Source organism: Nipponia nippon, unplaced genomic scaffold (assembly GCF_047370975.1).
Source record: "Nipponia nippon isolate SJK-2023a ecotype South Korea unplaced genomic scaffold, ASM4737097v1 scaffold_11, whole genome shotgun sequence".
In the NCBI taxonomy this organism is placed as follows: domain Eukaryota; kingdom Metazoa; phylum Chordata; class Aves; order Pelecaniformes; family Threskiornithidae; genus Nipponia; species Nipponia nippon.
The window spans coordinates 10,568,596-10,585,172 of record NW_028262302.1 but is presented as its reverse complement, the minus strand read 5'-3'; the positions used below and the strand labels follow the sequence as shown (position 1 = coordinate 10,585,172).

The following is a 16,577-nucleotide window of genomic DNA, read 5'->3' as shown; positions in this document are numbered from 1 at the left end:
GAAATGGAATCAATTTTGAACTGGTGACCAAAATATTGATCAAGTAAAACTGAACTTTTTATTTTTAATAGCAGTAATAGTAGTGGTAGTAGCAACAATAGACTTAATATAGAAACAATAATGACAACAGCAGTCATAACAGTAACAGTAATAAGGGCTAAAAGTAATAATACTAGTCATGGTAATAGCATTACCGGTCAGTAATGATATAGTGAAATTATACTAATTATAGCAGTAATTTTGACTTGCATAATGTTGAAGTTTCAGTTTTTTAGCATAATTTTTAAGGATAAGCATCACCACATCTAATTTCTCAAGTAGCTGTAGTAGCAACCAAACAGAATATTACTTTCTTAGTCACTAGGAGGAGTTATTCTTGTTAGAGGAACACAAAGAAATCTTTCTTTAAGAGAAACATGGTCTATTCCCAGACTTATAGGTTTGTCAGTCGGTTGCATTAAAGCAAAAAAGAAAGAAAAGACAAGAACAAAATGCTTTAAGTATCTTGCTTAGATTCAATACCTTTTTTTTCCAATTAAAACACAGATTGTTAATTAAAGCTTCATTTATTAAAGTAAAACAACTTCCAGAATGAAAAGGTGTGTTGCAGTAATGAAAACATAAATGGTAGCAGATGCAAACTTACACGTGTTTAGCATTCTGAAAAACTTTCCCACTTTTAAGCTGAGCTTTCCAGCTTTTCAGTAGCACCTGCCTTCCCAGCCATGCCTGGTACACATACAGGTTAAGTATCATAGTGATTCTGTCCAGTGAGCCACTGAAAGTTCATACTTGGGTGCTGCCATACCTGCCGGCCTTGAAAGAAAGCAGTGAGAGGGCTGACAGTGTGTTACAGACCTCAGGCTGCATCGTGAGGAATAGTTGGACTTTGGCTGTTCCCCAAAAAAAATCAAAACCAGAAACCTGAAATGTAGTATAGAAATGTCAGGAATGTTGTTCTGCAGTTGGGCTTGAGTTTCACGTAAACAGAAACACACAGTCTTCCAGTAAGAGATTTTATTAAAAAATCAAAGGATTTCTTGCTTGAGAAGATGTTTAAAGACTGAAGACTTTTCGTTGCAACCTTGTCAGTTTTATAGTGAAAGAAAAAGCACAAGATGTGACACCTTGCATATGTTCTGTATTGGAGGACTTTCTGGATATCTTTTTATTTTCCATAAGAAAATGGTGCTTATGATCCTTATGGATCTCATGAAAATACATGAATGTGGGTGCGAATGAGGATACAGATATGGTCCTCTTAGTGAATTGTTTTCCTGTTCTTTTCCTCTAGCCATCTAGCTCTATAGTAGCCATCAGTGCTATTATTAGAGCTAATTGCAAAACAGAATTATTAGCTTGTGATAAATCCATTTTTAAATGCTGTTTTATTTGAATCTGGATGAAAAATAGAAGTCTCTGTTTTTTCTTTTTTAAATATGACATTAAATATATTATGTGTATTTTAATGTATGTTTTAATTGTAGCAATAAACTTTCTGACATTAGTTTTTACCTACCATTTAGGTCCTGCACACTGACAAAAAGAGGAGAAAACAAAGACGTTTATAAGTTTTGAAAGGTACATATCTCTAGAAGCTGTGTAGTTTTATTCAAATAACTATGAAAAGCTAAGAAAGGTTAGGTAATTGTTTTGATGGGTGTTTCATAGATAAAACCCAAGATTCTCCAGAAAATAGAAATAATATATTAGAAGGGGTTAGTAGAACCTGCAAAGATTTTTCAGCATCAGAAAATAAATATTCTTCAGGGATAGATATACTATAAGTCTGTCCCATTAACACTCACATCTAGAGAGTGTTTGCAAATGACCTGTATTTCAACGTATCTTGAATCTTATCTGAAGTTGTCACATGTACATGAATACTTCTCTTCATTAAGAGCTAATATCATTTTGGACACATGGCATTTCATTACCTAAGACATGGTTTATCAAACATGACATTACTGAGTTGATACCTAAGCTTCACTAATATACAAAACTAAGCTAAAAACAAAAGCAAAATGGGTTTACAATATGTATTTCTTTGTGAGGTTTTGGAATAAGCTTGCAATCAGGACAATAGTGTTAAAAAAGCAAAATTATATTTGAGATGTAACTTAATTATTCAAATAGGATTCATGGCGTAATGCCCTTTAATAAATACATGGATTCCACTTGGTTCTTTATTTCTGTGTTCCTAAATCACTATTTTCTTTTAGTCGTTAAAAATTTTATTAAGTTGCACATAAGCATGTATGTGAACATGAGTGACCTGGCTAGATTTGTTTATTTATATTTTACGTTACTAACATTCTGGCTGTATCTATCACAGGATATAAAATTATTTTTCCTATTTTGTTCTCATGAAATTTTCCTTCATACAACAAACATTTGAATCCCAGTATTTCAGATGTAGATGATTGGGGTGAAATATAAAACAAAAATGACAACTGGTTTTATGTTTAAAAAGCACACTATTACATTATAGTAGCTAGGGCTGAAAATGTAAGAGGTTAACCTCTAAACATAATTCCACACATACTCACGTATACATTCCCACACAATCACAGACAAGCCATACATAAAAATGTCTCAAATTGCTAAGAAATAAAAGACCCATTCCTGGAGCTCTTGACTGTCCCACACTGTGTTACATAGTATGGAGTAATAGCTGTTTCACATCACGAAGCCATCAGGTGTTTCAAGACAAACGAAATATAAAAGGCATGTTTGGAGGGGGAGGGAGGTTGTCAAAGTTTGAATGTACCTATTGAATCTCAGTAATTGCCACTTAGTGTTCGATTTAATGAAAATCACTGAATAAAGGCAACTATTTCCTTTGTCATGGCTCATGTTCCCATTTGTGCTATACCTTTCTCTGTCTTCCAAAGTCAAAGCCAAATCCTCCATTTCTATTGGAGTATCACTTCCTTCCCTTCTCTTGCATTCATCACCTGCATCTCGTTCCCACACACTAAATGGTTGAGTTAAAAATTACTGTTTCCAGTTATCAGCTCTGAAGATAACAAACTTGCTTTTGACTCAGCCTTAGACAGACTGAAAAGACATAACCACAAATGCACTCAAAACTACATGTCTCCCTGTGCGTTCTAGCAGAAATATTTGGCCTTCGCTATAGAGGTTTTTGTCATTCAAGCTCCTTGCAAAGTGACCATTTGTTTATCATAGAAGAGACTGTTTACATTTTCTTTTTTTTTTTCTTTTCTCAATAGCTAAAAGAAATTCTGACAAACCTACCAAACTCTCTGTGTCAATATAGCAATGGGAGAGTGCTGTTTTCATCACACTCAATTTTTCAAATTGTTTAAGTCATGTTCTGATGACAGCATTGGTAAGAAATCAAGAGGATAAACATGGTAAGAAAACTATTTATTCAGATGTTGATTTATTTTACTGTTAACTGCTACTGAGTCTCTCTTGGTTAAGGTTTCTTGAGGGACAAGGGGACTCCTTTATTGTTTCAAGAATTAGTTTTTTAGAATTTAGAATCCTTATAACTCAGTTAATTTCTATCTGGAACATTATATTAAATTTCAAAGCAAACATTCCTTAAAAAGTTTAGAGATGGAAATGGGATTGGAAACAAGTTTGCTGAAACACCATGAGAAAGACCTTTTTATCTTTCTCTTCTCAGGAATTACACTGAAAAATAAGATGATACTTAACTATATTTCCTGTACTGCTGAAAATTCCTCAACTGAATTTAGGGTTTAAATTAGCTTTAATTACAAAGGTGGGGTACAAATGAGGACATACAGAGGACACAAAATTCTCCATTGTTTTTATTCTTATTGAGAAACAAAAGAAAAATGAGGAATGAGTTTTGGAAGAGGTGATGAAATGGGCCAGGAGGCAAAATTTTGCAAATACTGTGCATATATATGTCAATAGGTGTTTAGGATGATGAGGACATGGCAATATTCTTACTTCACCAGCACATCCAGATCTATGGATATGACTTTCAGACTACTTAAACTCTGCCTACATTTTCTCTTAGGTTCCAGAATGTGACTGAATCCTTTCCTTAGAAACAAGTGATTTGGCTCTCCATGATATATAAAACTTGCCTGTAAGGGGAAAAGTTGACTGGCATAGCAATTTCATTATAAAGGCTTTGTCATAAAGGCCTGTTCAAAGCAGAACAATTATTCTGGAATAAAGATATTTCTCTTTTAAAATAAAGTGTCCACAGGAGAACTGTTCTAGTCAATTTACACATGGAGGCAAGTCTCTGGGGTCCTAAATGAATAATTACTTCAAAAAATGCAGTAATGCTGCAAAGTCAGATGGGTGCTTTTGTGAGGGCAAAAACCAAGCCAAACCAAACTAATCCAAAACACCCAATAAAATTATTTTGAATAAATAGAAATATTACACAGCAAAAAACTTGCAACAAACTTTTGGATGTCTAACACACATTATTTTAATCTATAAAATGAATTCTGTATTTTCATATTTGAAACATATTTACTGTACAGGCATGTCATGGTTTAAGCCCAGCCGGCAACTAAACACCACACAGCTGCTTGCTCACTTCCCCCTGGTGGGATGGGGGAAAGAACTGGAAGGGTGAAAATGAGAAAACTCGTGGGTTGAGATAAAGATAGTGCAATAGATAAAGCAAAAGTTGTATGCACAAGCAAAGCAAAGCAAAGCAAAACAAGGAATTCATTCACTACTTCACATTGGCAGACAGGTGTCCAGCCATCTCCAGGAAAGCAAGGCTCCATCACATGTAACGGTTACTTGGGAAGACAAACACCAAAACTCCAAACATCCCCCCCCCTTCCTTCCTCTTCCCCTAGCTTTTTATTGCTGAGCGTGATGTCATATGGTATGGAATATCCCTTTGGTCAGTTAGGGTCAGCTGTCCCAGCCATGTCCCCTCCCAACTTCTTGTGCGCCCCCAGCCTACTCTCTGGTGGGGTGGTGTGAGAGGCAGAAAAGGCCTTGACTCTGTGTAAGCACTGCTCAGCAGTAACTAAAACACCCCTGTGTTTTCCACACTGTTTCCAGCACAAATCCAAAACATAGCCCAATAGTAGCTACTATGAAGAAAACTAACTCTAGCCCAGCCAAAACCAGCACGAGGCATAATAAAACTTATCCTTCTATCTTCTATCTCCCAAAATTGGTTTAAAAAAAAAGAGAAAAATTTTCAGTAAAATTGGAGTGGATTTTTATAATTGTTTCTCAGAGATGTTGAATCTCTCTAGTCTGCTTCTTCTTTCTCCGTCCGTGTTCCATTTGGTTGAAAAACAGTATTTGGTCTAGCCTAGTCCTGACAGTCAGTTTATTTAAAATTAGAAGAACAAAGTATAGGCTTGGAAGAAACTTGACAGAAGAGACAGGTATTTCTAGACTTAACTACTTGATTGCTTCAGAACTCTCCGTGTAGATTCAGGTAGAGTGCTCTGGCTGTGCTGCTGAGCAAACACCATCTGTGTTAGAGACCGTGCCAAAAGCATCCATGTAGAATGTGTCTGCTGGCAAGTATTTCCAGTACTGCATAGCCTGGTAAACTACATCGGCTGCAAAGCTGCTTCCCCCTCCCCCCCCCCCCTTTTTTTTTTTCTTTTCAGGGGAAGTTAGGAATGTCCAAGCAAAATGAGATTGTTTTGCTGAAAAATCGTAGGTAGCCAACAATAGGAAGTTCCAACTGCTCTTCCCAGTTCTCTGGACATGTTGAAGCAATACTGTCTTTCCAATCTTCCAGGACATCCAGCAGCAAGAACATGACATATACAACTCAATAACTCGTATTCACAATCCATAAAACGGCCATGAAATGCAGTGGGAGTCCCAATGCACCTTTCATGCAAAAACCTCTCTACCCAAATAGCTAAATAGTAACCTAAATATTATTTTGCAGTTGATACTGAGAAGAACAAAGTAAAAAGCAAGAGTTCTGTTGGTTTGAGTTTCACAGCAACACAGAGTTCTCTCTTCATCTCAAGACCACCATTACATGTGTGAAATTATACTTTTATTAATTGTTATAGTTAAATACACTAAAACTCATCATCTTGCTTTTCATAATCATTCATTCTAATTGTTTCTGTCTGTAATTAAACTGCAAACCAGGGTAGGATCTTTTTTTATGATGTGTGAAACAAATATTGTTGGGGTTTTTTTATATTAGAACGTATTCTGGTAATGCCTGTTTAGGAGGGAGACAGAGGATATGGAATGATGTGCAGCATAGCATGCTCATATAAAAAATTTCCTGTCCTGGAACCAATGTCAAGAATCACAACTTCTGGGGCAGCAAATCTGAACTGGATGTATGCAGAAAACCTGAATTGTATGTGCATATGAGTGTTTTTATTACTACTTTGGTTTTTTCTATGTATTACATCTCTGACTTTCTAGGAAACTTGTTTGTCTGTAGATGCAACAGACACTTTAGCAAACTTTTCATATGCTTGGAGAAAAGAGAAAAAAAGGCTTGTGATCTTACCTGAAGCTTTTATTCTTATTCCTTCTTCCTTTTTCATAATTAAAAAGTTCATAATTTAAAATTGAAAGTCAATGTTAGCAATGTGTGTGAAGAAAAATAAACAACTTTACAGATTTATATTTTTAAAAACAGTTAAATTCTTTAGTCTTTTTTTTGTGTGGTGTTTTGGGTTTTTTTGTTTGTTTTTTTCAGAGGTAATTAAGAAACACATTTCTCTCTATGTGCCTACATGCTATGACAACCTAATTGAGTGGCTGGAAGGCTAATGAAGGCTGGGTGGGAGGGAAATCCAGGTGAGCAATTCAAAGGAACAGCTCATTTTGCTAGTAGGCTGCTAGAAATCAAGGCAAATAGGCATGGGGTGAAGGGAAAGTAGGAGGTGTATAATGAAAGCTTAAAAAACTTAGAGAAGAATAAGAAGAGATAGATGCTGGGTTTTAATAGAGGTTGTAGAATTAACATTAAGCCTTTTAAATGTTAATGTTCATTAGCATCTGAAAAGGACTACCAGAAGAAGAAGAGAGTAGAATAGATCAAGATTCTTATTTAGGTGGGTGGAACAGGGGAATACCCATTTTCTTATGTGTGAAATAGAAGGGTTTCCTAGGGTAGGCAAGTAAGAAAAGCTCTGACAGTTTGGCAGAATCCTTGATTTGAAGATCACAGCTGCAATCCAACTGAAATATTCTACAGTCATCTCTCTTTTCTCCCAGTAAGAGATTTTTGAACTTTACAGTGGTAAAATAGGTATTCTATTAAATTCATAAAAGCAGATGGATTAGAACAGTATGTGTGTGTTTAGAGCATAAAACCCTTTAGAAAATAAACTTCATTTAGTTTTTTTTTCTCTATTGACTATCCTGGCATTATTAACCTTACATATACTTTGTGAAAAATGCCATACAAACCTAAATCTTTCACTTTTATAATGGTATGCTGACAGACCTGACAGTGCCCCATAACATTACAATGTCTGTTTCTGTAGCAGTGATGTGGAGGGAAGATTGTAGAAATCTGTTATAAACTAAGCTGTTTAAAGCTTTATTATGCTTTATGTAACACTCAACGCTGCACAACAGGTGAAAGATACTTATCCACAAAAACATAAATGCTAAAAAGAAAATGAGGATAAAGGTAAAAAAAAGGAAGATACTTCTGGATGTTGCATTACCTTATGAATCTTAAACTTCTTTTTCCTTATTATGAGAAGTGCTATAAAAGTGGAGAAAATGGTTTTATTTATGCCTTACCTGAAGAATTAGGAAAATTTCTGTACAAATGAACATTCTCAAAAGTAGAATTCTGATGTATAATTAGAAAATATATACACACATATAAAATCATATATATTATTTATATTTATATATATTATTTATATATGTGTGTTTAATTTTACTTGTTGTTCAGTTCTACAAAGACTCTTTTCACTTGTTTCTCGCCATGGACTTTGGGTTAAATTCGAAAGAATGAATGAGACAAAACATATGACTTACTAGTAATATAAACTTATTAGTAAAATGAACATTGTTGTTTCACACACAAAGTGCTACTGAAGGCAACATTTTAATTTTCTCATTTTAAAGAAAGAAGAATGTTATGGTATTTTGGATACAGTAAATTTATCTAAAAAGTGCTTTTCAGTATAGAAGCTACTAGCACACAAGAAATGTCAAAGTAAACATAATCAGAACTTTGCCCATATTAAGATGAATCTCATTTTCTATAATCACATCTGTTCTGTCACTTTTTGCTTTGCCATTAGCTTTAGACATTTCATATTTTGTTACATTATCTCAACATTCACTATTAGCAGTACTAGTTCTTAAAAAAAAAAAAAAAAAAAAGCAAAACCAAGCTTAGCTCTAAACTGCAAATGATTGCCCTTTTAGGAAGTGAAAATAAAATGTAACTGTGCTATATGGCTGTATCAGCTATAAATACTTGTTTGTAGGTACTCTGGGACCAAAGAAGTATAAATGTAAAGTGGAGCATTGAAGTGGTTTGAGGGAGAGGAAATGGCACTTGCCGTGACAGAGCAGTTGTCTGGAGCAGACAGCACTCAGTTAAAATATTGTCCAGAAGACATGTATAATCCAGCTTCTTCTCCAGCTGCTGATTTGATGTGCTCCAGCAGCTGGACAATGTTTGCAACATTTTAAAAGCCAATATAACCTTGACTCAAAATCATTTTGTTCACATAAACAAAAGCAAACATCTTGGGCCTGACCAACCAAAGCTATAAATGCAACCTGCACTCCTCTGTACCACTTCTGCACCAGGGGTGGGAACTGGAACCAGTGAGATGTTTCTGCTGAAGGTTTTTTTTTAAATGATCACCCAGGCATTTCTACTCTGGGCATCCAGAACTGAAAGCCAACATAAATTAAAAAAGGTTTATGTTTTAGAAGTTTTTTCTCTAAATAAAACAAATTTTTCATTCTTCCTCCAGGTACCCATTTTATCTCATTACTGGGAGAATATCTGTCTCATTCAGGTCCAGGTTATAAGGTTTATTTTAAAATATTCTACTTTCATATTGGAGTATGTCATACTTCCTTTTCTTCCTGATAACTTTTGGGCAAGGACTTTTTCTAAATTCCCAGAGAAATTGTTCGAACTGCCTAAACCAAAGTCTGATACGATGGATGTTCTAGCAGTCTACCCCTTACCTGCTGCTGTTCAGTTGTCTTTCTGAGCCAAAGACCTAACAAAGTTCTACTTTAGGGTACAGTATGTACTCTGATGGTATCATTAGTCCAGACACAAAACTGTTTCCAGCTATTTCATTCCCATAACCTTTTGAGATGAAATTCCTTCCACACACCAGGAATCTCACTAATAATAATACTGATCTGTTAAAAAGTCTATTTGTTTGTGGATTTCAAGTTGCTTTATATAGCATGGTTCCATTTAAATCCAGGAAAGCAGTCACATGCAAATGCCATGGCTCCTATGCCACAGCCAATAGTCTGTACAGCAAATTGCCTCACCATCTTAACACCCATAAAAATAATGACCAAACTTGGGAAACTTGCATGATTGGCTTCCCAGCACTGTTTTCCTTTCATGAAAAGCCTTGGAAGATAGAAACCTGTGCAAAGTAAGGGCCCAGGAGCATCGGGCGATGCTAACTTCAACGTTGTCTTTGAATATGTTTTTATTGGTTGACAGACCAAAATGTGCTATACTGGCTCACACCAGTAGCCACTTCACGCTGCTGCTTTTTCCCAGCCTTGGTGTCTATGCCTCGACTCTCAGGTGCACAAATAATGCAGTAAAGATTCCAGCATCATTGTCCCGGTTTCAGCTGGGATAGAGTTAATTTCCTTCTTAGTAGCTGGTATAGAGCTGTGTTTTGGATTTAGGATGAGAATAATGTTGATAACACACTGATATTTTGGTTGTTGCTGAGTAGTCTTTACACTAGTCAAGGACTTTTCAGCTTCCCATGCTCTGCCAGGTGCACAAGAAGCCGGGAGGGGGCACAGCCAGGACAGCTGACCCAGACTGGCCAAAGGGCTGTTCCATACCATATGACGTCATGCTCAGTATATAAGTTGGGCGAAGAAGCAGGAAGGGCAGGGGGGACGTTTGGAGTGATGGCATTTGTCTTCCCAAGTAACTGTTATGCGTGATGGAGCCCCGCTTTCCTCAGAATGGCTGAATATCTGCCTGCCGATGGGAAGTAGTGAATGAATTCCTTGCTTTGCTTTGCTTGTGCGTGCAGCTTTTGCTTTACCTATTAAACTGTTTTTATCTGAACCCATGAGTTTTCTCACTTTTATTCTTCTGATTCTCTCCCCCATCCCACCGGGGGGGAGTGAGCGAGTGGCTGTGTGGTGCAGTGTGGTGCTTAGTTGCTAGCTGTGGTTAAACCACGACAATCATACACCATAAAATGATTGGAGAAATTTTGGTGAGGAATTAATTGTTCAGCACAAGAATAAGTTTTCCCATTGCATCTCTTTTTGGGATGCACTCTTTCTAATCTAAATAATGTGCAGTAGTAAAAATAATAAATTTTGTGAAAAGCAGGCCTTGAATACAGCTCTAAAGTAAGGAATGCCTATAATGGACAGCTTTGTAATTTTTCTGTGACAGAGAAAGAGGAGAGAGTAAGCGTCTATGAAAATTTCTTATCTAAACAAAACAAAATTTCTTCTCAGTCATAAGAATAAAGCTAGCCATGCAGATTGTTGCTTCACTGAACGTCTTTTAATTCTCTGTTCATCGTTTCAAACAACATAACCTTTCAAAGATTCTCTTTTTTCTGTTAAAACCAGTGCTAAACTGAGCTGAAATAGACCTTTTAAAACTTTGGAAGTCTCAGTTACACTGCACAGTTTTTAAAAAGTCATTTTCTCACTACTGTTGGTTCTTGCTGCATATCTCTATCCCCATTTATTTTGTGGCATCTCTATGTGTTTCCTTACCAGTGGTACAATCTGTTTGGCTTGGGAACCTGGGCAAGGAATGAAATGGAGCTTTACCCTTTAGCTAGCTGTATGAATGTGTTCATGCTTGTGCTGTGGTGCAGTTTGCAGTTGTCTGTGTCACCAGTAAATTAATCTGTTATATAAATGAAGTATAGAAAAGACATTGTGACATGACAAGAGTTTTCTAAGTATGAATTTGAGATCGCTGTACTCATAAATGGCAACACCATGAGTGACTTATACAGACTGTCCCAGTAGGGCATTAACACAGTTATAATACCACCCCACACTACAAGCGATCTGAATGTGCCATGTATATTACAGGAAAGAAAGTGAGGTATTTCATAAATATGTTTTAAAGAAGTTTAAAAAAATTATGGAAACCATGTCTTTATCCGCCACCTGTGAAGCCAGGTGCTTTATTTATTACAAGAAACTGAAAGAGGTATATATTGTACTAATAACACTTTAAAATGTCTGAAGTCTCTTAAAAAGCTCTTTCTTTGTATTTGGAGACCAAACTTGTAAAATACCAGAATTACATGCAGGGAAAATGTTGCCGTCAGGAAAAAATATTACAACTTCCCACAGCATAAAGAAATTGTTCTCAAGCTTAATAATTTATAACAGTCTCAGCAATAAACTCTAAAAGTGTTTCAGGATTGGTGCTGTCTTTTCTGTCCTTTCAGAGTGCCACACTTTCTAAATAAAAGGAGAATCTTTTCTGAAGCAGCAATAGTGTGTACATGTTGTAATGTGTACCAATAAATGGTGCTGAAGCTTTTGTGAGTTTCTCTGCGTGAAAATTTAGCATATCTGTCTTTTACCATAAACAGTCAATTTTTTGCTACACACTTGTGGTCAGTTCCTGTGGTTTTTACGTTCGCATATCCTTCTCTCATGTCTTTGTGATACATACCATTATTCTGACTTTTTCCTTCATCAATTTTGATGCAATAAGTATATACTTCCCAATGCAACTGATGGTCTTTATTCATAGCCTCCAACTCTGTGATAATGATGTCACTGAACCAATGTTCAAGATTTGCATGGAGCATGTCTTTGCAAAGAGGGTAGATTAGCCTACTCCTCACCCTTTCTTTGAATTTTAAATGGTTATACAAAGTGGCTTTGGGTAGCGCGTTTTCTGGCACATGCACCATGTAGTGAAGAAGGAAGCTGCATTGTGTCAATGATAAATGTTTGACAATTCTATAAGACTCTAGTATTTCATACTAAATCCTGTCATTTTATGCTAGAAAAGGCAAAAAGATAGCATAGTTGACTCAGTCCCTTGAAACAATAACTGTAACATGTCTTGGTTTTACAGTTATACAGTAGGGTAGTCAGTAGGGTGTCAGTGTGACATGGTAACTTAGACAGAAGACTGCTGAGGTAGCACAATTATACTGTTATTTCAGTGTACTTTAAGGCCTCAACATTCTTTTTAGCAGGGAGAGGGTTGCAACAGACCTGTGTTTTTCTTATGCTAATAGTCAAACTTAACAACTTGGCATCTTGATCAAAACAGACAGAAATGTGCTGAACATATACAAGAGTGCTTACCAGCAACTTGCCATTATCAGTAGTGTCCATAATACAGTAAAGCAGATTTGGAACAGCACAGAACATCTGCCATCTAGGAAAAGTTGAATAAAGATGCTTTTATCTTTCTTTGTCCCTAAAAGCATTATGGAAACGTACCTATATTCAAACACAGTGAGAGAGCACAGCTTTGCTTACTGCCATTTTTGATAATGAGAGAATCTATCAAACTTTCTACACCAAGGATCCTCTGCACCATACCATCAAAAGATAAGCAAACAATATTCTCAGGCTTGTGTGTACAGCCAAAATGCTACAGAGGCCTCAAGAGGTCTTCAGGACTGACAGGATGAGAAGCTTTGGTCAGTTCATATATGGGTACATAAAGATTTTCATTCCATTCCTCAAAAATATCTTGCATTTATTCAGCTGCAGAAATCATATTAAGATTAATTTAATTTATCATTGAAGCTGAATTGACCTGCAGGAAGATTTTTCTGAATAGCTCCACTAGCAACTCCATTGCTTATGTTTCTGGAAAGACTTTTCAGGAAACAGAGAGAAGCAAGCTAGTCCATCATTTATCACAGCATGACTGATAACCTTTTTGTTTGGAGAGGTCAATGATGCTGGCAAACTTGAACTCCCAAGTCATTATCTCCTTATTTAATCTCCTTTTGGGGTGGTGACTGCTATGAATTGGTAAGAATAACATCAGACCTCATTGCCTTGATCAGCAACAGCTATGTAACCCCATAAAGACATTGCAAATAGCTGCTGGTTTGCTAGCTGGCTCCTAAATAGAGCAGTGGAATTTTATCAAAAGTTTCATTACAGTTAACATACAAACAGCTTAGCAAAGCATGGAAGTATCTACATCAGTACTGCTCTATTTCATATTTCTTCTTAACAGAACATGGTCATCTTCACCAAAGAGATGCAAAATGCCACTGATTTTAGGGGAACAGACTGTTTTGAATGCTGTGGAAATGTGTGACCTTTTTCTGGATTTGAAGCTTGATGAAACTCTTCCCACCTCTTCTACCCATCATTTATCATTCTTGACTTGAAGCCTTGCGTGTTTCTTGTTTGGCTGTAAGATAAACTTTCCCCTTCACCATTTTTTTTTCTTTTATCCAAGCTTTTTATAATTCATGCATAACAGTTAAAAGAGAATCAATAGACTTCTCTTTTTGTCAAATTAATTTTGATGATGGCATTTGACAAGGTAAAACCCCTTGTGAGACACTTCATAAAGACTTGTGAATCTTTTCTACTCCTGTTCAACACCTTTTGATTTGATTTTTTTAACTGAACTATGAAAGGATTGAACTTGGTCTCCAGTTAGTTCTTACTCTCGGCATTTTTAAGTAATTCAAGATTTAGTGCTTTAGAGAGCTTGATTCTCTGCAAGATATGACAGTGGCAGCCACTTACACTTAGCATTTCACTAGGCTCTGTCCATACTGGTTATTTACATGGCTTGGCTATTTTTGATGTTATGAATGTCAGCTTTTACACACTGATTCAATCAAAAAGATGGCAGAGCTTGGAATGCGGATGTACGTGTACACTGTCAGTTGTTGGAGTATGTGTCTGTGGTTAGCACCATAGGGTGTTAGTTGTAAGATGGAAGGTGAATTTTCCTTCAGAACATGTTGTCCTTTCCTAAAACTTTAAAGTCCTGCCAATACATGTATTAAAGTATCTCGGTATGATGAGACTTCGTCATTTCAAAAGTTCAAGGTAAATATGTTCTAGTAGTACAAACTGAAGTACTCTTTGATCATTGTATGTCATGGTGTGTTCAACAATACTAATAATGAAGTGACAACTACATAAGAAGCCTGTTCATCATACCACCAAGTTGGCTTTGAAGTCCATTGGGAAGTAAATCCAACCCACAAGGAATACCTATCACAAAGTCTGCTCAAGATAGATAGCTTATTTTCTCACTTTCTCATCCAGTGAAAACAGAGTTGACTCCAAATACCTTCAAGGTGAGCTTTACCAAGAAGGCAAGTTTTGTCAGAATCTACTATGTCACTATTGGAGCAGACAATCTGAAAGTCCAGAAATGCTATGAGTTCTTCAGGCCCTGCATCAGTATCAAGAAGTGTTCAGACTTTCCACGTCTTGGTGTGAAGAAGGCTGCAAACTCACATGTACACACAAGTTTGGAGTTCTCTATGCTCCGTGTCCATTGCCATTCACTCTTTGCCATATGACTTGCAATAGCTAAGGATAATATGAGGACAACATAGCATAAAACTGCTGAAAAGCATACACAATTAACTGAGTACTAGTTCTGTTCCCCCATTTCTCCTGTTCAGTCACTGTATTATCTGTGCTATGGTTCAGTAGAAAATTATGACAGAGGTCCACTTGAATGTATCTGATAACCGTGGTACATATGGGCCTAATGTCAAAACTCCCTCCCTCTACAACTCCATACATCATGTGTTTTTTTTTTAAAAAGCGAGTTGCTTGAGAACAGGGAACAAAATCAAATATAATAAACTGTAGTGCTCTGGTATTTATGCATCTTGAATCTTCATTGGCTTGTGTGAAGCCGTGGCCAGTTCCGTAGCTTACTGTGCTTCACATCAGGTCCAATAGTATTGCAATAAAATACACAAACCACTGCCTAAAACTTCCAATTTTGACTGTACTTCTGGGATGACAATGACGAGTACATGGGATATATTGGGAACTATATCTTTAAAAGGGTCTCAAACAAGCACAATTTGTTTTCTCCATCAAAGATTGCTTCTACCAACAGAAGGAACTGCTTCCAGAAATGGCTTGCTGTGGGCCTGGAGGTCAAGGATGGAACAGGAAAAAATACTTAGCATGTGCTTAACTGTTAAACAAATATATTAAATATTTGTGCTCCATGCAATACCTTGATTATAGAAACCTTGGCAAATAAATTATATAAGCAACCAGATTAAAGAGGCAAAAATTCTGTGAATAATATGACCAAAGGGTAGATTGGGTGTCCTACAGGTAAATCTCAGTTAACACTATTAAAACTTCACTTCCTTTACAGTAACACAATATCTGCCCTTGCACTGCAGGTATAAAGGCAATGTGACCAATGTGGGATATTCCATAAATGAGGCTAAAGACAATCAACAAAATCAGCTTACTTCCCAGGCAGTGAGGAGCTTGGAAACCAAGTGTGGGAACAGCAGAGAAGGACAACAGGAGGAGATAGGACAGTCATATTAAAAAGCAGGATTTGATTCTATGCATATTCTTTTGTCTTCTCAAGAGGTGTGTGAGGGGAGCAGGACAGGAATCCAAATATAGCTTTGTTCCCTCCTAACTGCCACCCAAGCACCTAATAATGGCCCTAGTGTTGCTGGGTAGGTGTGAGTCTCTGGATTTTGGCTTGAAATTAAAATCTGAGCTGAAGTTGAGGACACTAAATCAAATCAAGTGCTTTGAGTTCATGCTTGAAAATCTATTTTTCTTTTTTTTTTTAATAAAAAGCCTTAACACCCAAATGAAAACCAGCTCTGTATTTGATTTCATATATTCTTTTCTCTCTCTCTCTCTATCCAGGATGGAGGAGGAGCAGGAAGACACAAGCACACATGATATGGAGGATGAAAGCAATTATAATGCATGATGTAGGAGGAAGAAAATTATGGGGAAATTATCTATAGCAGTTCACTGATAATTACATTGCATAGATTATAAATGAGTCACTGAAAATGTATATGTAAATTACCTAAATTTTCTATTGGAGTTTTCCTCTGTTCTCTATATTGTAAAACTTCAGTGAAATTTTGTGAATTAAGGACAAAGATAAAAATAAAAGTCAATTTATTTTATTTTATATGGTTCATGATGCATGGCAGATGTAAAAGTGGTTGGTTTGTGTATGTACAATTCTTTTGCAAAATATATATGTGATGAGTTAATTAATGTACTACTGAAAGGGAATTCAGTTTGGGAACGGTCTACAATTTGGAGTGATGAAGATAAAGCAGAATAATTGCACCTGGATTTTAACTTTTTTTTTTTTTTTGAGACCCTATTCTATTAAACTTGTGTATAAGTGGAAAGATATTTAAGCTATTCATGTATTTATGGGCTATGGC

The 16,577-nt window shown here is 36.3% G+C and overlaps 1 long non-coding RNA gene across 1 annotated transcript in view; it reads left to right on the top strand.

Moving 5' to 3' along the window:
- Positions 1-16,324, top strand: part of LOC148056819 (uncharacterized) — a 29,051-nt gene extending 12,727 nt beyond the window's left edge. Inside the window, exons 2-4 of the long non-coding RNA XR_015702211.1 lie at positions 1,527-1,581; positions 3,237-3,380; positions 16,036-16,324. This is a non-coding gene — a long non-coding RNA (uncharacterized LOC148056819). The remainder of the gene's footprint in view (positions 1-1,526; positions 1,582-3,236; positions 3,381-16,035) is intronic.
- The last annotated feature ends 253 nt before the right edge of the window (positions 16,325-16,577 follow it).